At 41.3% G+C, this 21,628-nt stretch overlaps 1 protein-coding gene across 4 annotated transcripts in view; it reads right to left on the bottom strand.

Annotated features, from left to right (window-relative positions):
• Window positions 1-15,395, bottom strand: part of LOC111267551 (catalase) — a 34,994-nt gene extending 19,599 nt beyond the window's left edge. For 2 of the 4 annotated variants that reach the window (XR_002684702.2, XM_022845827.2), the window contains exon 1: window positions 15,198-15,395. The gene's annotated coding sequence lies outside the window, so the exon portion shown is untranslated. Of the gene's footprint in view, window positions 1-4,372; window positions 4,392-15,197 lie in introns of those variants that run through there. The other 2 variants (XR_002684703.2, XM_022845828.1) reach the window with 2 other exon arrangements.
• Window positions 15,396-21,628: the final 6,233 nt, after the last annotated feature.

Genomic DNA, 21,628 nt, shown 5'->3' with positions numbered 1-21,628 from the left:
CTGTGAGTTCGCTCAGATTCCACAGCGATAATATATTATTTTTCTCGAAGTGTAGACATTGTAGTCAACTTTACCATCTCATTAGCACTAAGAAAATGTCCTTTTTATTTCGAACTTCTGCTCAAACTGTGCACAATGTTTCCAATATTTCGCAATAGAGAGAAGAAAATGTGATTAATTTGGTCGAAAGAGAGAATCCATCTTTACTTTTTATTAATATATATATATATGTAACAGTAACAATAATAACGGGTATAGCAATCCAGCATTTGAAGAAAGTAAAAGTCATATTCTCGTATAAGGCGCCGTAGTACCAACCATCAACGAACTCCTAATCAGTTAGAGCGTACATTATAAGTTCATAATCCCGACGTTATCCACCCAGGCGGCCATTATTTAGCTTAACATGCATAACATTAACCGTTGCTGATTTCAAGTGCTTTCGACTAGTGCCATCTTTTCGTACAACTTTACCACTGGCTTTGCCCCTGTTACACACAGCACTTTTGGCCCATGGTTGTAATTCTGCGTCGTCCATCGTTCCGTTGGACGATTTGCGGCCGTGCTACATTTCCTCAACTACTATACTAACCATTCGGCTCCCCCATTCATAAGCATCGATTCGCACCGCTATCAGCAAGAGTTCTTGTGAGTTTCTCTAGATGTCTGTCTGATCTGCATGTGAGTGTATCTGCATAATAAATTTCAGTGCATAGGTCCCATAGTGCAGTAGCACTGATTAGTGATCTTCGATCTTCAATGAATTCATTAGCAAAAGCAGGGTTCTGGTCTTCTTTCGTTCTCTGGCATTCTAAAACGCTTCTCGAATCATCAAAAAAGGAAAAGCTTTGAGAAGCAAAGTAAAAATTCGGAGGCAGTATCTCCGCCGACCGAAGGATAATGCGAAATGTTGACACTAATCGAATTAGATGGAACAAGGGTGTTCGGTTCAAGAGGTTTGTTGGTTCCGGAAAGTCCAATCGCCCACTGAATGGTAGAGATAACCCCAGCAGGTGCATAGATCGCAGCAGGTAGAGTCTGACATCGCCGCCGAAGCCCCAACGTTCTCCTAAACAGCGGGCGGACGTGGCACAGGCCCTACTCGAGTGAGAACCTAATGACAGTGTAATGTAACGTAATGTAAAAGGCCACTACTGAATATGAAACAGGGCAGACTACACCCGTGGGAGTCTCTTTCTGTTAGGGGGAAGGGCGGCAGACGAGGTTCTAGTAAAGTCGAAATGAATTGAGGTACGAAACAGTGAAACGTTGCTTTACATCAAAACAGAGTGCCACTATATCTTTCGTCCGATTTCAAAACGAACATGGACATATATACACAGTCTATGCTCGATTAAAAGGATTCAGATCGATTTAACTTTCAAGGCCAATAGCGCAACACTAAAGTGATTCAGCTTTAAACGGTTTTTGGCTTATAAAAGTGGCATTACCCTATTTTCGACCGGTGCCTCATATTTCGATTAGGACAGCGGCAAAGATTTTTCGAATACTGGCTTAATATATTTCAGCGATCGCAGGCGTGGCCGTTTTCCGTAAGTCCAACATTCACATTTCCTGCTGATGTCCCGTACTATATATATAGTTGGCGTGCTTATTCGCACCATATAACATGACCGTTACCGATGCTTAATAAGAAAGTGGTGGTGTCTAGGTGAGCTCCAATGGTTTGACTGTTTTCTGGTAGTTTTACATGCTTCCGCGCGTAAAATGTCGAAAGGGCAAGCGGGACAGATGTCACTAACAGGTAAAAAATACGGACTAACAGACTGCTTGGTCAAAATAAATAGAAATTGCTGATATGTTTTATGTTCTCTGACTTGCAGTGGCCAACGCTGCTCGAATGCTGTGAGAAAACCTAACATCGGGAACAAAAACCGAAAGAAGATCTACCACGAAACGGGAGTACCGTATGCTTATTGACGAACTCCAAAATGATAAGTTCCTTTCAAGCAAAATAAGCGACCGTGCACTTCATCGTCGATTCTACAGGACTGCATTCAAGGGCAGTAGAACCGCCAAGAGACCTTAGTTAGATGCTCCAATGAAACAAGCTCGTTAGACAATCCGCTGGACAAACGAAATCGAAAACTGAGTCGTTGAAAAAAGAGAAAAATGTGATAGTTTGAAGTTCTCAGAAATACGCCCATAATACTTTCAGATATGTTGGCGATCAATAATTTTGAAACCTGCGTTTCGCCAAAAATCAAACATCCGTCAAAATGATCTATGATTTCTGAAAAAAACACTTCTCCGGAGGGACTAGTAAAACAGCAGTGATATGCTGCGGTTATCCAGAGCAAGATACTGTCTCAGACACAGGAATGGTTCCCTAACGGTAACTAAGTCTTCATGTACAATGGGGCGCGTGGTCACAGAATCTTTAGCCTACCCGCTGCCAGTGACATCGAAATGTTGCTATAGCCTATTTATTTAGCAGGCCTTAATTCCATAGAGAACATCTGGAAAATTGTAAAATCACGAGTTTGGGGAGGACGGGAAGTGGTAAATGTTCTAGATCACCGTTAAAGCGATCGGTAATGTGTGGCAACAGAATCTGACCATTACAACAACAGCGAAAAACTACACCAGAGCATGTCCAGAAGACTGAGCTGGAGCATCCGTGTGTGTACAACTGTCAGAAATGATATGTACGATTCGGCTCTTGAGAATGACACAGGAGAAGAACAGGGCTGCTCTCCCTTCTCTTTGGACGTCTCGCACAAAACTATTGTATGGGGCATCTGCCCCAACAGAGGCAATTATGGATAGTCATTTTTGTTTTCCCTATTAGCCCCTGCCAAATGATTATTTTCTTTAACTTTTCCCGGATCTCTAGAAGGACCTCGGGAAAAGAGTTTCTACTGCTGTTCATTCTATGGCCATTCACTGCGTCTGTCGTTCAGCTTTAATTCAGCAAGGCCACTGGAAAAGTTTTAGTAGCACAGCAGTAGCACAATAGATCCAAATTAGGCCTAAACCCATGCTGTAACCGCCGTCATCGTCGACGTTCAAAAATGGAGACTGTAATTCATCCAGTTTCTTTACCTCTATATATTCCATTCTCAGGGTTTTCTTTGTGAGGTATTTACTCAATTTAGTTTGAGGATCACATTTATAAGGGCTTATTAGAACCGGTTGCGGAACGCTTTCGGCAGTTCAAGTAGCCTTAATAAGTCACCGTTTGCCTGCCCTTTGCGAGCCGGGCAGCCCGTTTTCTTCGAGAAGTTTCGTCTAGAAGACAGCTATAAACTCTTTTGTTCGCCGTTGCGTTTCATACTAAGGCTCTGTCAGATTTTTTATATTGACCTCATCAAGCTCTTTGCCTGTTGGTCAGGCCCATTTCGTTCTCGCCCTTGTTATAGGCACACATACAATCATACAGGGCCGTGAACGGCGCGAAGTCGAACGCAAAGTGCGGCTACCAATTGTTTCTCAATGTATGCATGTACGAGTACTCTAAGACGTCTTGATGGTCGGAGGAAAACGGCCGAGAGAAGATGTGGATTTTGTACAACAACGCGTTTTACGTACCCATAGAGGAACGCCAAAATTTCATTTTTCTAATAGTTGCTGCGCTGCCTTATTGTTAAATAGATTCTTATGTGTGCAATTAATGCCCATAAAGGCATGAGCGAAGAAGCAAGCACGAAGCCCCATTTGACGACAACTTAGATATCTCTGTGCTGAATTCGAAATGCGTCTTGACTGCAGCTGTGGATGCGGCGATACGAAAGTAGCTTCGTGTGTTGCCAGACAGAGTTCCAGAATTTGCTGGAAGAAACCTCTACATCTCGAATCCGCATCATTAGTAATAGTCAGCACTAGGGTATCTTTTTTTTTGTGGACAACGATCAACCTTGGCTTTTTTTTCTAATACCGGACTCAACCTAATGCTGCCATGACGAGACTTTCAAATTAAGCTGGCGTCGTCGTTTTTGGCATACCCGACGGAGTAGAGAACCGAATATACGATACACCGATCTCGGTGCGTTTACTACAGTATCAATCAATGGGAAAAACTGCCCAACTGGACGCAACTGCTCTGTATACGATATCAATGTGTATTACATATAGAATGAAACATTAGAAAATATAACAAAATCGTTTTATTCAATCAGAATTAGGCTATTCCTAATCATGGAGCGGCCGTCCCGTCGTTTGTTGAAACTCACTCTATGGTAAATCGTTATTAACAATTTGCAATTCTACTTCAGAGTAAGCTGTGGCTCGCCGTTATAAATTAGGACAACGTTAAACACAGATAACGATATCTTGCCACAGTGGGTTAGTAAAGTTTCACCCTAGCCAGTATTCAAGCAATGACGCTCAATGTCGATGCTTAAAAACGTACGACAGTTGCACGAGCACCGCGAAGAACCCGGAGCTGCGAGTTATCGTTCGTAGCGGCCAAATAGATATCCAATAGTACTAAATAGACATCCCATGTCAGTTAACGAGGATGAGCCACGTTTCACCACAGTGGCTTGGTACGCCGTCACCATCCAAATGGACGAAGTGCCCTTTACCGATAGCCAGCTTTCTCGGGGAGGCATACCTAGGGAACAAGCCCAAGGAGAGATTTGGTAATAGCAGCGTTTTCGGCGTAAACATTTCTTTTGACGAGTATAAACATGTACACATGTATATACATGTACAATGATTTACTATAGCGATTCCTATGCTTTACCAATGTTTAGTGTCATAGTATCGTAATACGAGATTACATCGAACAGAGTTATCATAGAACTATATATATATATATATATATATACATATATCTCTATATATATATATATATATATCTATATCTCTATATATATATATATAATAAGATAACACGCACCTTCGCGCGAAATTCAAACGCTACAACGAATCGGAGCCGTGCGAGTTCGCTTTGGAAAAGGTCCAATAAAAAAATTATGGAAACCAATTTTGTTAACGGATAATTTGTTTGAGATGATGAATAACTATTTTTCTCGTTTGCCTAATATAATACTGGAGACGGGCGTTAATAACGATTAATTAATAAAATAGTATACAGAACAAAGATGGCTCGTAGAGGATCTTTATGAGTTTATTAAAACAATGGAATTTAAATCAAGTGCTTGCGACCCTAGCTATCTGTTCGCAGTATAAACATAAACTGTTTTCTCCCGGAAAACAAGATGAGTCAGGCCAGTTTACGTTGCCCGCACCCTTTTCACCCTAGATAAATACACGTTCCACCAACACCCAGCCGATGCGTCAACCGATAACAAATCGGTTGCTAATTTAGTTTCCCGCAATTAATTAATCGAAATAATGCTAAATCGATGGCATTTGAGGGGTGTCGATGTACTTAGGTTTTTTTCATAAAACCGGTCTAGTATATGTCAATATAGGCCGTTGCTTTAGCTACGATTGCGTTTCACTATTCTACTGACGTCTCAGGCAGAAGTATCTGAAGACCGGGTAGACTGGACGGCCTGCAACTGCTGTCAGACTGGGGACGCTTTGGAAAATTTGGCTTTTTAGATTTTATCAGAGGAACGCCCGTAAGCCGACAGCAGCAATAATCAAAATGACTAGAGAAACTATAGCGATTACAGTCACCTTGGCAGAGCAACTTGTTATGGATAGTCTGAGAGAATGTTTTGTATTTTTGCGAGTAAACTTCATGGGCTAGGCATCTGATGGTCGGCGCAAGCCCGACCTTCACCGCAATTTCACCAGGCCCGAAAGGACCTATTTGCTGTTTGTTTGCTAACCAAACTGATCGATCAGTGAAAAGTGGCTAAAAAACGACACCTCAAAAAACCTATTTTATCTTCTATATAGAAAAAAACGTGTATATATGAAGTTACCGAACTTTATTGTTCGTACGAATCAGTTCTGATTTTTTCAGCGAAAACTGGCCATGAAAAACATGCCCACTGCCATATGTCCACCCCGCTGCGTGCAAACGCTACTGCGCTTAGTTGGTGTTGCAGCCGTACTCTAAGCCAATTTAGAACATGGCTTAAAATGGTAGGAAGAAAGTTATATATAACTCTCTTCTTGTTATATATATATATATATATATATATAGATATAATGAGGCTTTATAAGTAATATTATGACTAACAAATGGTGTAGGACGGGACTACGATACGGCTTCATTGTTCTTGGACCTCGTCGTGTATGTGTGGCAGAGAAATGACAAAATACAATGTCCTACAGAAGAAATGTGGGCCAGCTGTGATCAGCGAGAGTGACTAAACAAGTGGAGAAGTGTTACGTTGACGGATTTTTAGGAGATCCATGGTAAATGCTCCTTGTTTCACTGGTTTCCGATAGGCTGTCCTTAAATTATACTAGAACAGCCATGATCCTGTCCTGCAATACGGCACGTCAATGACAAAGTGTTCCTTGCGGTACTCTGCCTTACTTCGTAGCAAATATACATTCAATTCCGCTGTTCCTTTCATTAGCAATATTCAACTTGTATTTCGTTAAACTATTAGAGACATGCTCAAGGTGAACGTGATACTGGTACACGCAAACGGGCCGCTAACTATGTCATAGATAGAACGGAAATTGTAACAAGTTACTCAGCGTCCGGCACAAACGTAAAGATGTGACACAAGCTAACGTTGTGTCACATTAATGCAATATATATGCATTTTCCTTTTTGTTATTTGGTATTAATATTCAGACGTGAGTAGCGTGGCTATTACGATAGCCGCATTAATCATACTTTGGCCCTATAAGGCCACGGACATATAAGTGATAAGCCTTACATATCTTCGTTGCAGCAAGCACAAATGCGACCAGGCAAATCGAGCGGAACCGCTATCGTAAGCGGTACCCGAGGCATAATCATCAGTTAAACATTACCTGTCGCTAACCGTGCTACCGCCTGTATGTGTTGCAACAGTCCTGGCATCTGTCACGTTGAGAGAAATGTATCTGAATTGTTTCAAATATTTTCAATCGTTTTTTTTTTTTTTTGATTTTGGAATTCGTAAGTTGTTTTTTCTATTAGGTATGCGTATACAAATATAAGTCACCGATTGGCGTACAGATCATTTCAATACTTCGAATTTCGCGTTCAGCAGTGCCTTTATTACAAAGTGCATTAGACGGCTGCTTGCTAACCTTAAGCGACGTATGCCTACGCCCGACCTTAAACCAAGACAAACTTAACTTGTTTTTATTTATTAGTTTAGTTCTTCACACATTCATTTAGCTGGCAAGTATGCCAGCATTGCACCATTACCATGAAAGGGACGATGCTAGGTAGTTACCTAGCCTTGACAGCACCTTGTTCACCAGGTAGGACTATACCTGTCATCTCTATATAAATAGCATCTTCACCTCTTTTATGTTGCATTTACTTCCTTTGCATCTGCCCCCGCCGATTGTTTATTTTTTGACAGTTTTAGAAAATAGGGTGTTTCATTCTTCATTTATTTTTCCTCTTCACGATATTTAGTCTATGCAACATCAGCTCACCGTAGGCTCAGTCATTCTATGCCCGGCTATCTCTAAAATTTGGAATTTCTTAAGTAAGCGCTCATTCCAGATGGCGGGTGCGCAAACAACAACTTTGTATTGCCAGTTATCATCGTATACCAGTTGTCAGCCCCTACCATTAATTGACGTTTGATCAGCGATAGGCGGCGACGGAAGGGAAAAGCTCCTTCTAAGAACTCATGCCAAGGTTCCAGAAAATTTGAGGCGATGCCTACTTCACGAGTAGTAACACCACGAATTGCTGCGATAGAGAAGGCCATGGAGCAGGACTGCCACTAGCTTAACAGTCATCATATGCCTATGGTTTCTTAGATCGTCGATAAAATCGTCATGGCGTCGTTGGGTTGGCTGATATATTAAATCAATTAGGTCAGATTTAATCGATGGCGCCTTTAATCTGCTGCAATCAGCGTCTAAGAAAGGTATTCCCTCTGCGGAGCAGGCCTGGACAGAGATATCGAACCGTAACGATCTGCCAGTAGCAACGCAGAACGACGAGGAGGGTTGTCCTTGCCGGTAGTAAGTAGACTACCTCTCGTCTGACCATTTCTGCCATTAACTTCCGGCTGATCTCGCCGCTTTGACGGACGTGGTATCTGTTCTTATTGGCTCTGACGCCCGCTTTTTTATTTTCATCCTGTTGCCGTATATTCCAGAACTGAGGAATCGCAATATAGCGCTTGGCTAAGTACCAGCCGGCTTCGTCGCTACTTATTGAGAGATACAAGAGACAAGCATTACCGAGCGTTGATAAAGTGAAGAGAATTTAACCTTGGACGGGTTGTACGGGATGAGAAGCCTTACCTTCCCCTGTTTGCCGGTACGTCAAACAGAAGCATGACTGAATCCGATAAAACTACATTTACATTTTTACGGCAGTTGGCGCGGACGCACTTTGATGAAGCAGAGAAAAGCGCCAGTTGTTTTATCTGCTCCTGTTCGTTCTAATGCATAAGTGTAGGGGTATCAGCCCTGTATACACAATGATACGCCTCTATTGGAATAGAAGCCATGAGAACAGAGGAACAGGATTTAACCGGTTAAACAAGACGGTTGTACACCATAAATGAATAAAATGGATGGGGCTTCAACAATTTACCACCTACTCATCGGCAGTCTGCTCGAGCAGTTCTACGTTTGTCGAACTAGACAGAGTGGACAGACAAAAACTACTAAATAGTTGAACCAATAAATAATGTGCATTATAGCAGCCACATGGTAACGTAGTCCATGTCTGATATATGTACGCATACAAAATGCCGTGTACCGGACTGAAAGTTTTATTAGATTGTTATATAATTTCCGGTGTTTCCAAAAAACCGAAAGCAAGGACGATGGATATTAACACGACTAGGACTTCTCTAATTAGGACCAGTTTATTAGTTGATCAGGACAAAGCACAAGCGAGCTCATGTGGACTGTGTAAAGATATACACGCTTTCTTACAGGTCGTCTCTTATGAAGTGAAAGCCAAACAATGGGAATCGTGTAGGAAGAAACGTTCTCTGGACCGTTCCCCGAAGAGAGTAAAAACGACGAAAACAATTAAACGAAGGATCAACCCCTGAAGCGCCAAGCTAAGAGCAGGTTTGGACGGTTATTGTTGTACTCCAATATAATTGCATCAATTCTAATTAGGGTCAAGCATTGGGTCAAGCAAGTATACACAGTGCCTACAGCAGATGCTGTAGCCACTGCGTGTACCGAGCGAGCTGCAAGCTGTTCGAAATTGTCGCCTTTCGGGGCACGTTGAAGACCCTTCCCTACGAAGTTCATTTGCGATTTAGAGATGACAAGTTCAACAGGAGAAAGAGAAAGTAAAACATTTTCAGTCGTATTGTCGAAGATTTAGGTTGTTTTGGGGCAAAAGGTTTCATCCCGTTTCTACGTAAACTAATTATCAAGCGATCAATTCAAGATAAAAATATATCCTCAAGAACAGTCTTTTTTTTTGCTGACCTGCTTCGTTCGTCTGCTCTACCGAATATAAAATGTCAGCACTGCTGCCTTTTGCAGCCGATGTTTACTATGTCTGATCTATTTCTATTTTTCATCAAGATCACGTTGTTTCCTATAACCAGGAACACAAACATGGCCAGTGCGATGACGCCACTTTCCTTTCGTCACATGTACATTCTCACACCCGAAAAGAGTGGGAAAAGAGAAATAAGCAGCTTTATTACGCCCTATATATGTACTTTAAAATAATGTTCTGTCGCTGTTAGTCTTCTGGCAATCGGTTAAAGGCGACGCCACCTTGAAGTATGATGCCAGTTCGACGACTCGATCGTAATAGCATTGTTCTCTCCTTACTGCGTGGTTTTCGGACAGGAACACTTGTGTGCAACACTGTGTGCACCAGTGACCTCCCCGATCTGTGTGGACGTAGGAGCAAACACAAGGCGTTCGTCATTTGTCCAACAGCTGCGAGAACAATCGCAGGGACGTTTGTACAGGACGCTTCTGAAAAAGAAGACCTTCTCGAAAGTGAATTATGATGATGGTGGCGGGAACGCGTTTTTCTTGCCCATCGAACTAATGAAACGAAACCCCCTTCGATATCATAGGCTGCTCGAAGGGCAGCATGCAGAATAACGCAGATACAGTTGAGGTATGTGAAATGACTACCCTACATTCTGTTCGTACTGGCCTTAGTGCACACAGATGCTGGAGAGACAGACAGGTGTAGGCGCCGGCGAAGATACCGGCTGAGATCATCTCTCAATTGCATAACAAAAGGAAACCGTCAATTTCAGAGGGAGATGACGACAAGATACGAGTAGGGGAGGAAATAACGATTAATAAGAAAAGAAGCATAATTGATAAGAGATCCACAGAATAACGAATCATTAACTGGGAAGTCAGCAGTATACAGAGGAGCATCGGGTCGTTGTGCTCTGTAAAACGTTGGAATCTATTACGGCTTGAGTCACTAGCGGAAGCGACATGAAAATCTAAGCTAGGCTTCAAAAAAACGGATTAAGCTGGAATGGATGGTACTTTTGTATATTCAATATGTATGCAGGTTGTGATCGCGCGACTTGCCGACTAATGGCAATTGTTTAAACGTGTCGGAACAAATATATATGCACTGAGAGTTTAGTGATCATTCGGTCAGCAACGTAGTTTCGTGTCGACGTCCTTTTCCTGATCGGCAGATTTGGTTTGCCCTGTCAAAGTATTCCGCATGCGCGTCCCAGTATAATCAGATTTTCGCACCCTGCTTTATCAATATGGAAGGATCTACGTCTAGGAAGTACGAACCGCAGTTAAAAAAAACGAGAGGGAAAACAAGCCTTAAAGTAACCAAGAAACTAAGTTTTGATTCCCTAGTCATTTGTTAGCACTGAAATGAGGGCCTATTCGTTTATTGTGAGACTGGTTATGAACGTGCGGTACTCTACGCACGGTCGCCAATTCCGGTAAGAATATATGGTATTATCGTTACATCGACCTCGTTTGCTCCTGCAACAAAAGGGCAAGGACAAACAGTCAACTTCGCGGGCATTCCCTTAATAAAGCAACACACATCCTCGATGGTCTCTTCAAACACGCGAAGGTAGTGCACGGACGTGTGTAAAATCTGATAATAAGGCTAACGAACAAGAAGATGACAATACGGGTTTTGCGCTGCTTTCTCTTTGGCGAACCAACAATCAAACAGCGGTAGGTCACCAAAGTGTTTGAAAACATTGCCGTACAAAAACGATAACAAGAAGCGAAATACAATAAAGTGAATGCTATAAACAGCGATAGCTGCTATAGAAAAATATATTGGCTCTAATAGCGTTGAGTCGTGCGACAAGCGATCCTGGACGAGGGCATACTTTCTGAAGTTACGCTTGAGTAGTTTAAATATTATTGCTCCCTTTACTCATATTATGCCCACACGTGTTTTAATACTATTATCCATAGGGTGGCTTGTGTGTAGGTACGGTATCGCTGGCTTTGGAGGGCTGAATTATACGCAGCTCTATTGCGCGGCTGTGCAGCTCGGATCCCATCGAAGGCAAGCATTTGGAATAATAGGCCAGTTATGGGTAACGATAGACATCCAATGAGGCCGCAGTATTTTGTTATATTCGTTCGTTTGATTGACCTTTACATAAAATGTGTCCTTCTTAGGCAAATATTTTTCTGCGATATAAGAATAGTGGCACTGTGTGTGATACATACGATCTTTTGCGAGTATTTCCATAATTTGTGAAATTCTTAATAAACCAATATTGATTTTTAACACTGGAATTTTACTAAATAGTAATTTTAATGAAAGGCCTCAGTCTTATAAACTGGCTGAAACCACTAAAATAGCCCTTGAACCCCCCTCTCTAGGATGCATACACTCATAAATAAGGGTAAAATTGTCATAATATGTAACGTAACCATGCTGGGGCGATGTAGATGCTTTGTGTATAAGGTTAGTAAGTCTTAAAATTTGATTACGTCAATCCTCAAGCGGAACCATAGCCATAGTTCAACACTGGAAGTACTGCTAGTATGGGTATTCAGCTCATGTATAACTTTTCACGCAATGAAATGAAGTTAGTAATTGATTATGAAGAACCCGTTTACAATTTCACTTAAATGATTGTTAGCGAGTTTCTTTACCACTAGCTAATTGCTGTAAACCATCAGATTAAGTCGGTTAGTCATTGAAAATAATCAGATGTATATTTCGATCCGAAAGGGCAATGAATTCAATTCTAGGCTAAACTTCTGCCGAGGCTCAAAGGCTCGTAACCATTTCACAAGCAGATACTTCTACATGACGACGAACCAATCTCTCGATAACAAGCTGATTTCGGCACAAAACACAAGTATGTTTCCTATTCGTTCGCTGTAAGTTTCGTACGTTACATATCTAAATATTATTCACGGGTGATTTGTAACGTCTCTTTCCTGATTGTACATCTGGCCTTTTCCCTATCAGAGCTCTTCAACATCCCATCGGAGACGGCAGATTAGCGTTGATATTATCTAGGGAAACGTCTAATTAACAATATTAAAGCTAGCCGCTATACGACGCGCACTTCAGCGCATTCAGCAGAGCAACGCGTGAATCACAGCGATTTGCCAGCGGATCACTGACCCAGCGGAAGGCCAGGAAGTGGCTCGTCGACAGAAAGCCACCGCAAGATAACAGAAAAAACAACACACATCGCTGATTTTTCTCTCATCTTTTATTTCTGTCTTTTTCCTCAGCCACCCATCAAGCTCCTTGTCCTGTTATTAGATAACAGAGTTTAGAAGGCATGGCTTGCCTTGTGTGTATAGTGTTGTACATTGTGCTACATGCTAAGGTGTATCTCCTTGTGCAGAATATCTATAGTTGAAATATTTAGTTAAACGCGATCGTATCGCTATGATCAGGAACTAAGCTGTACTCCAATACAGTATGTGTAAATTCTAAAGACTTTAGTGCGTTTTTAGTACAAGGGACGTTTCTTACCATATGCGCAATTATATATATATAATACTTTCCACATTTAAATATAGTCCGACGGCGATGCACACAACCAATTTAATATCGTCACGTTTTTTACCATTCAAGCTATACTGTAGTCCTCAGTGGCCTTGTGGTAGGACACGATGCCATATTCACAATGGGTTGCCGTCGTTTACGGTTGGCCATGTTAAGCGTAGTGTGGTCGCACAACTCCCAAATAATGGTGTGATAGGACTATAGATTTTTCCATACTATAGATAGAATTTTCCCATACTCAACTACGAGCGGCGCCATCCCTTGTCGTTGGGCTTATGAATTTGTTCAAGTTATTGTTTTGTTTAGTGAATCGTACTGGTTGTTGCCAAGAGAATGTTGGTAACTTTTCAACGGACTTAAATGTATCTACTGCTACGTTAAACAGCTGTTCCACGCCGCTAAGTGAGACCAAACGGCTTTTCAGCTATTCAGTGATAGAAAGTGCCATAGCTAAGAGAACAAGAGCAGTCTTTACGTATTACGATAAAACAAACAGTATGGGTAAAGTAGCTGACTGAATTATGAGAAATATCTCCTACTATTGTTTACACTTAGTCTTTGACCGGCAGCAATACAGTCTTTTGAATCGCTGTAGCTTCATCCAACATCGTTGTTTCTGCTAAATGAAAACCTGTACGTGTATTTTCTTCTTTAAAAAGACTGCTCTTTTTCCGTTCCCTCGCTGTACACTGTGTTCTTTACCATGCAGTTAGACCTACAATCTTTCAGTCTCCCTCTATAATGTTTTAGTTGTATTCTACTAATTATCTACAAATTATCGGTTTCTACTAGTACTGCCGCCATCACTCCAGCCCCGTTAGCGATTGATTCATCTGTCCATCAAAAACTATCGTTGCTGGTGCAGATAGCTATCAGCAGGATTGGACTTCATGAATGACCAACTACCGGCATCGAACGTACGCAAGTTCTTCGACCGCCGACATTCTTGTCATCATCGTGGCTTTTGCGCCACTGTCGCTCTTCAATTCAACGGTGATTAACCGCAGCAGGGCTCAGGCTTTTTGACGCCAGTAAATGGAACTTTCTGAGTCGCCTCAAAGTATAAACAACGGATAGATGATAAAGCAGATAGTGTGAATACACACAGACATAAGCAAAATCTTGACGAAGATAGAGCAGCTTCAGATTAGCGCCTTGTTCGGCGTTAAAGTCTCGAGAAAAGCTGCCACACAGAAATTCGCAGTCAGTTTCAGTAACGAAACGAATGTTGTTTCTGCGACCGTTAACATTGTTGCTGATGCGGAGGTTGTCACTTAAGCGATTTCAGACAAACTGACAAATCACCGTCCCCAAATTAATAGGTGACCTGCCATTGCCGTTGCTCGCGGAAGTGTTTTTTCTACCACGCAATAATAACGCACAGATCTGTATAGCAATGATGATAGACAGTGAGATCGGCTTGGCTGCGGAGAAGTTCCTACGGGAATAGGTCGAGGCTTTATAAAATGACACCTGTTCTATATACAGAATTCATAAACATTTCTACGGAATCTATGGCGAAAGAAAAATGTGAGTTGTCTTCATTTTTGAGCAGAGTATTAGTACGACCAATCACCCACGCTTTTTCAATTTACGTTTGTCAAGAAATGTTGAGGTTTGCATCCGTTTGCATCAAAAGTATCCAATCGAATTTCATATTTATTTTACACTGTAGTATACGCCAGCACAAACGATCCAGAAAGCTACATTCTACGTTCGAAGACGAGCGAGCTAAGAGAGCTCCTGATTCACCTCATGAATATCTTCTCAGATATCCACCAGTAACGTAAAGTCTTAGATGACAAATAAAAGAATAAGCAATATTACTAAAAACCTAACAGTCAATTATTAAATTTATGAAGCAATTTGCTTGAAAAGTTTAGCGTCAAAGGATTTTGTACGGCGCTAAGAGGACGGAACCCCCATCGTACCACCTGGTATCTGTGCCTTTCAGAAGAAACTCTACGAGGCTAATTATTGTTAACATATCAACTATATTCTCGTACCAAGCTAGAATTTCCGTATCTTCACTAATATCATGGACGACAATAGGACTACCTAAGGAACAACGAAATTGCACAGACCCTGACTTACGGAGCGCTTAATTGCAGTATTACACTGCCATACAAACCGAAACATTCTGGCTGTGGTAGTACGAGGTCATTTGAAATTTCCTATCGTCTCGATGATTTGCACTTACGTTCGTAGTAGTAGTTGGTTTTTAGTCCTTCGCTTTTGTGAACAAAATACGAAATGATCTTGAGGATCTACGATACGTTCTTTTTGTTGAACTCAACAATTTTCGTTGTTAACAGTAGCGGTAGCGAAATGTCATTGGTAATCAGTACGAACTGAGAGCTGGCCACTGATTTTACAGGGCGATGTTACCAGGTAAAGGGGAAGAGTGTGAAAGCGACATAGCGTCAGCGTTGCTCACCACCAAAGTCCATGTGGCGAGGGCAACTCACACGAACTTAGCGCAGGTCCCGCCTGGCCCCGCTTTGCTAGAACAAAGTAGAGCCAGCGACAAGAACAGCAGCAGTGCTCACGTATCTGGTTGGCAGGCAGCTAACGTCAAAACAGCCATATCTAGCCTCTCCCCTACGTAACGGCGGCTTGTCAACTCAGGACAACAGGCGATGCTGAAAGCAATCGCGAATGCCGTAATCGGTAGAAACCGTAAACCGGCCCGCTCTACTGGGCCAATCAATACCCCAACAATCACAGACTTGGCCAACTGCACTAGCGATAGCAACGCCGTAGCCCCAATCGTTTGTGTTATTAACTGACAAACATAAGTTACAATGTACGGAACCAGAAAACGTCAGCAGGGAGCTAACGTAAAAGCAGTTACTCGATTGTCAATCATCGGATGGACAGGGAATAAAATGCTGCAGGTACTGCGATGCCAAACACAGAAGTGGGAAAAGTGTAGCTTCTACGCTGATAATGTTATTACAAAGATAGCAACATTCAAGGAAGATGATTCCTTAGTTTAGACGATCACTGTGGAAAAGGCAAGTCACTCATTGAGTAAATCGGTTAAAAGAAACTTATTTTAGATGTCGACAGCATTTCATCTTACACATATCTATATAACTGCCTGCTAACTGGGTTCGATAATCGATTCAGTTTACTGGGCACTTTCGGAATGGGTCTAACCCAACCGCATAACGTGACTAAAACTGTTGAATTCTAAATATGTTAGATAGAAACAAAACCTAATTGTGATGCCCACTTCCTGATGTCAAAAGTAAAACATGCTTTCTTATTCATGATTACTAGGTATCATACACCTGACTTGATATAAAAAAAAAGCTTGATAAAAAAATTGAGCAGTTCAGGCCGATGTGGCTGTAGTTATAAAGACTGATAATGGGCTACAAGACTTCGAGGACCCCTGGAAACTTTCGACAGAATTTATACTACAATCAGCTCTCAATTTCACTATGCAGAAGTGTTAGAGCTGGTGTCGACTGAAACAAATTTAGCTCCTCAGCCACTGAGACACGATTACAACAGGAAATTTGTTTTTGGGCGGGATGGTTTTTAATTTAGAGAACCTAATACATCTTCAGATTTGATGGCCAGATAGGCGGCTTCTACATCATTACGAGGCAAACTTTTTTCCAGTTGGATCCGGCCGCCTTAGCCTGCCAGATACAATAACACAATAGAATCTAAGAAAACAAGGATCTGGTAAAAGGAAAACACCGTTTCCGTGTTCATAAAATCAACTGCACAAAAACTGTTTGACAACCCTGAATATATCTGTAGGTCGTAAGTAGAATGTTTTTCGTTACTCCAATTTAGCTTGGGCAAAATTGGTCAAAAATTCCTTGGATTACCAACACAATAAATGGATATAGTATCTGTGCAAGATATCATAAGCCATCTTGAAGCAAAATAAAGCGTTTAGTAATTGTGTTATCCATGTTTAAAGTTTCCATTTCGAAGACTATGCACTTAACGGGTGGTCGATTTCGCTTTGGTACTAATTACGATGTCGTGCAGAAGGTGATCGGCCGAAGCACAATAGCTTCACAGATAACTTGCGATGCACTCGGAGCGTGGTATCATAACTTCTGAAGCTGCTTCTGCTAATTGTAATAAAAACTACATAGTCAAACCTGTAGATTTTTCCTTCAAATTGCCTTCACCTACGTTTATAAGGCCAACAAACTCGAATATAGTTTCGAGTGTGTGTAGGATGCGTACGTTAAAGTACAGAAAACTGCGTCCTAGTAAAATTCATATTATTATTAGCACTATCCCTCTCTGAAATCTATTCGAGCAAAGATTCCAACAGCTCATGGATGGCTTGTAGCATGTGGCTTCAGATGTAAAATTTTAAGGGAGTGCAGGGATGAAGCAGAAGTAAATTAGGACCTAATATCGATTCCTCTTTTATCGACAAACTGTCCCGTGTGATCACCGGCGACTCCTCAGATATTACGAGTAGGTGATTGTTAATTTTGGTTCTGCTACGTTTCTGGGGCGCCTCCGATTTAAATTCAATGGACTCCTATCTTGAATCAGATCTTTTTTTGCGGTCACCTTGAGCACAACAATTAGCGGTGTTTAATCTGCTGGCATAATTCGAGCCGTTTGCATTCGTAGGTAATTTCTTATATCATTATGGTATACGTATGTACATATACACCGTGCGGAAACAGTTACGGAGCTTGTATATATATATATATATATAAAATATGCATTTTGTATTTCCTTTAACTGTTCGATAACAAGTAGACACTTCATGGTATAGAAATAGCCCACAAAACGCTTAGTTACAAGTGTTGGCCAATTTTACTTAGCTTTATTGGTTGCATTCAATGTCCACAATGTATTTTTTGCCGTATATCGAAAAGATATTCGAACATACTGCTGCCAGCTGATTTCAAGTGGCCACTCGGACGGGTTTTTCTACCCTAATATATGGTTTCTATTGTTGAAATGACGGACTTCTACTGTGTTTTATCATATAAAATAGTATGCCTGTTAACTGCACTGCTTGTGACAGTGAAGCCCCGAACATTGTATAGCTCTGCAAAGTAAAGTAACATCGAACTTCGAAGGGTTTCAGAGGTCAAATATGAGTGGGCTAAGCATCAGGTACCTGTCGCGATCCCCACGGAAATTGGATATGCAGTTGTCAGGGCACAAAACGCATCTGAGACCAGAAACGAACTCTTGTGAACACCCAAATTTTTTCAGTGGTTATTTCAAGACGTTACGGAAGTGGCAAAATAAAGACATGAATCTCCAGTTCAGGTGCGAAAAACCAATATAGGATTATACTATTCTTGATTAGGCTTTATTGGCTGTAGTCATGTCAGCGGAACTTCTCTAGATAAACTGTACAGCTCATTGATACTTAATACTGGCAAATCTTCAGTCAAAATTAAATAGAATAGAAATGAATGGAATGCTAAAATCGAGATGTAGATGCAAACAAGCGGATTCCTCGCGATAAAAACGAACGCCACAGGAAAATTTGCCCTTAAACGTGGCCATCTTTTCTCGAAGTGACCTTTTTCAAAAACGCGAAAGCCCTCAATGCGAGCCAAAAATTGTCTCTGGCAGACGCTCGATCATCCTGCTGTCCTCCATCATGTACATTTTTCATCGGTCGATTGGCAGACACGTTCCACCGGATTGACATTTCAGTACGAATCAGTGTACTCCTTACGCTAATAGCGAATAGAAAGAATCCATACAGAACTGCACGTTCCTCTCGGCGCCACCCTAGGAGGTACGCTAGCCATATAGCGACTAGCACAAGTCTGCTGTTAGCAGAACGATGAGACCAAAGCCCTCGTTTCGACCTTTTTGCACTGCCTGCTTGCCCTACTTCCTTTATTTTTTTCGGTCTCCTCTGTTATACATTTGAATTGTGTCGCCTCTGTTTAGAAAAGCAATTACTTTACATTTTTGGATTTTATAAATCTTAATGCCTGTTGATCTACTATCGGTATTTTGCAAGATCAGCTTCTCCTGTAAAGTTCTACAATGAACTGCTCAGATGTAAGCTAGTGACAGCAATCAACTGATGTCTATTATTTCGACGCAGTCAAAAAGATACGTAGTAACCACTTATCTCACATTTAATGGCTTTAGAAAGGTAATCGGGATCATATAATTCACGGACCTTTTACTAACAATGTAACCGAATAGGTATTTTGAACTTTATGTCCGGTACTGCCGTAACTAAGCGTTGCTTCAACAATTTAACCGGGTTGTTGTTTGGTTGTATTGCAGCGAAAAATTTTCGTCCCTAATGAACGTTGAGGGCTATTGATTACAGAAAATATCGAGACTGTTCTTCATTCACGATGAATTAACAAAACCAAATACTCTTTGCGTTTATCAAATTTTCAACAACTAACGTCTTCTAATTACAATCGTTGCAATAAATAGCTTACAGAACGGGCGAATCAAACCCTGTTCGGGAGCACAGCCACTGCGATGGCCAGGTGCGAAAAACCTTGCTGTTACATCTGCCGAACCTAAAAGATTAGGAATGGTTAAACGGCGAAAGATTATGAAGTATGGTTACTTTTGACGCCTTCCTTCCCGCTCTGTTTGCGAGAACGTCGGTTGACATCATCGTACTGATAGAGCAGTAACTTGCAAAACTTTTTGTGTTGGAAAGGCCAAACGGAATGAAACAAAGCGTCTAGGGGTCTTAACAACAACGGAACGTCCGTCGTTAAATATATCTGCAAATAATTTGATCAAAGATCTACAAAGGTTACCTAATTATCGACGTGTTATTTTGTATCGAATGAGACCTGGGACAAGAAATATATTGTAACTCCCATTACTGTTTGGGATTAAGTCACTCTTAACGTGCTATCAGGTGCCTTTAAGGATGAATTGTTATTTTCAGCCTGGTCATGGCACACCGTTGAGTCAGGTAAATTGTGTTTACAAAATTCAGCGTCGGTTTTTCTACTATGAATTTCCTTTCTTTTAAAGATCGTTTCATGTCGTCTGTCTAGCCTTACTTTCAGACGTAAAATCGCAGATAGATGCAAACGTATACTTTGTGTTTATAACAAATAGAAAAAATAGGTTGACCCAACTGTAAGCCTATTCATCACATAGAACTACAGAGGTAGGGCTACATGTCTTTATGGCTAAGGTTTCCTGCATCGAAGTCATCCTTTATATGGAACCGATGTAAAGAATAGCCATTGCATTATTTCAAGGGCACGTTTGGATACGTTACGCTCTGTTTGCGACATAGTAGTTTCAATAGATCTGATGTGTTTTTCCGTCTGTAGAGGCAGCCCAAAGGGCAGAAGTCAAGGGTTTTCGTCCAACTAGTTGCCAATGGAGCGGAGGCTGTGGCCGTTAGAAATTTCATGATCGAGTGGAAAGGCCAACTGAACCTTGGAAAAACTTCTCAACTTCTCCCAGGCCCGCCCCGAGACCCGTATAAAAGACTCCTTTAAGACAATACTTCGATTATTGTGTTACCGTACTGACTCGGCAAATCCCAGAACACTCCCGGCCTAAGTCCAGCATACCCCGATGCTCACCGTCGATTTAGCAAAGACCATCAATTCCACGACAACCGTCGGAATTTTCCTACTTCGCTGATAATCTGTTAGTGCGTACACAGAGTACTGCCGTATAGCGTTCCATCTTGGCAGTGCTGTGTGATTATGGTTGGCGATTCAGCCATCTCGTAAGCGCTCCTAGCTGTTAGGTACCCTTCCGCTACTGCGCTGAATATATGGCTGTTTGAGGTTTTGGAAATAATCCCATATGAAGTCTTGATTTTTAATAGTACTAGCTCCTGTTGTTTAGCATGATCAGTTCTATTAAGACGGCGAAATATAATCGGTGCTCATTCAAACCGACGCAAATAAACCCAATCAAATGATTTTAATTTTAAATGGAAATCACTCAGCACTAAACCGAGATATTTTCGAGCGGCTTGTGGATTATATATATTTTATATATGAGATCCTACATTTTGTCATTACCTGGATTTGGTATTGTTTCCCATGTAATTTGTTTATAAAAAAGTAAATAATCTTTTAGTAATTTAGGGATAGTTTATGCAGTAATAACAATTGTTATTAATTGTACAAGCTGATAACATATTTACTGTAAATTATTGCAGCTGCTTGCTATAATTATTTTTTTTTTTTAATAATTGTTTATTATTCGATATAAAGTTAAATGTACCTATAATTTCATTTGAAAGTAGCATTATTCGTCTTCAACATTTTCGAACTACTGACATGGTTGCGGGAATTTTGCGATACTGCCTTTTGTAGAGGCAAGCATCGTCACCTGGTGGGACATGTTTTTGATGCAGCGTAGCGCTATATTAGCTAGAAATGGATTCTGTTGCCACACATTAAGGATTCTTTCACGGAGATATGGAGCGTTTCCTATCCTTCCCGAACTCATGATCTTACCATTTCCCATGCCGAGGCAGGCCGCAGCAGCACTTGAAGATCATAGAGAGTCAGTAGCCTAAAGATTACTTAAGCTGTGTGATGATGCGCCTCATCGCGCATTATGACGAAGTCATTACAAAGGAACCATTCTCGTCCCTGAAGCAGCATCTCTCTCTCTCTCTCTCTCTCTCTTTCTCTCTCTCTCTCTCTC

The sequence above is a fragment of the Varroa jacobsoni genome, unplaced genomic scaffold, assembly GCF_002532875.2.
Source record: "Varroa jacobsoni isolate VJ856 unplaced genomic scaffold, vjacob_1.0 scaffold_1199, whole genome shotgun sequence".
Classification (NCBI taxonomy): Eukaryota; Metazoa; Arthropoda; class Arachnida; order Mesostigmata; family Varroidae; genus Varroa; species Varroa jacobsoni.
This window is presented reverse-complemented; position numbering and strand designations above follow the sequence as displayed.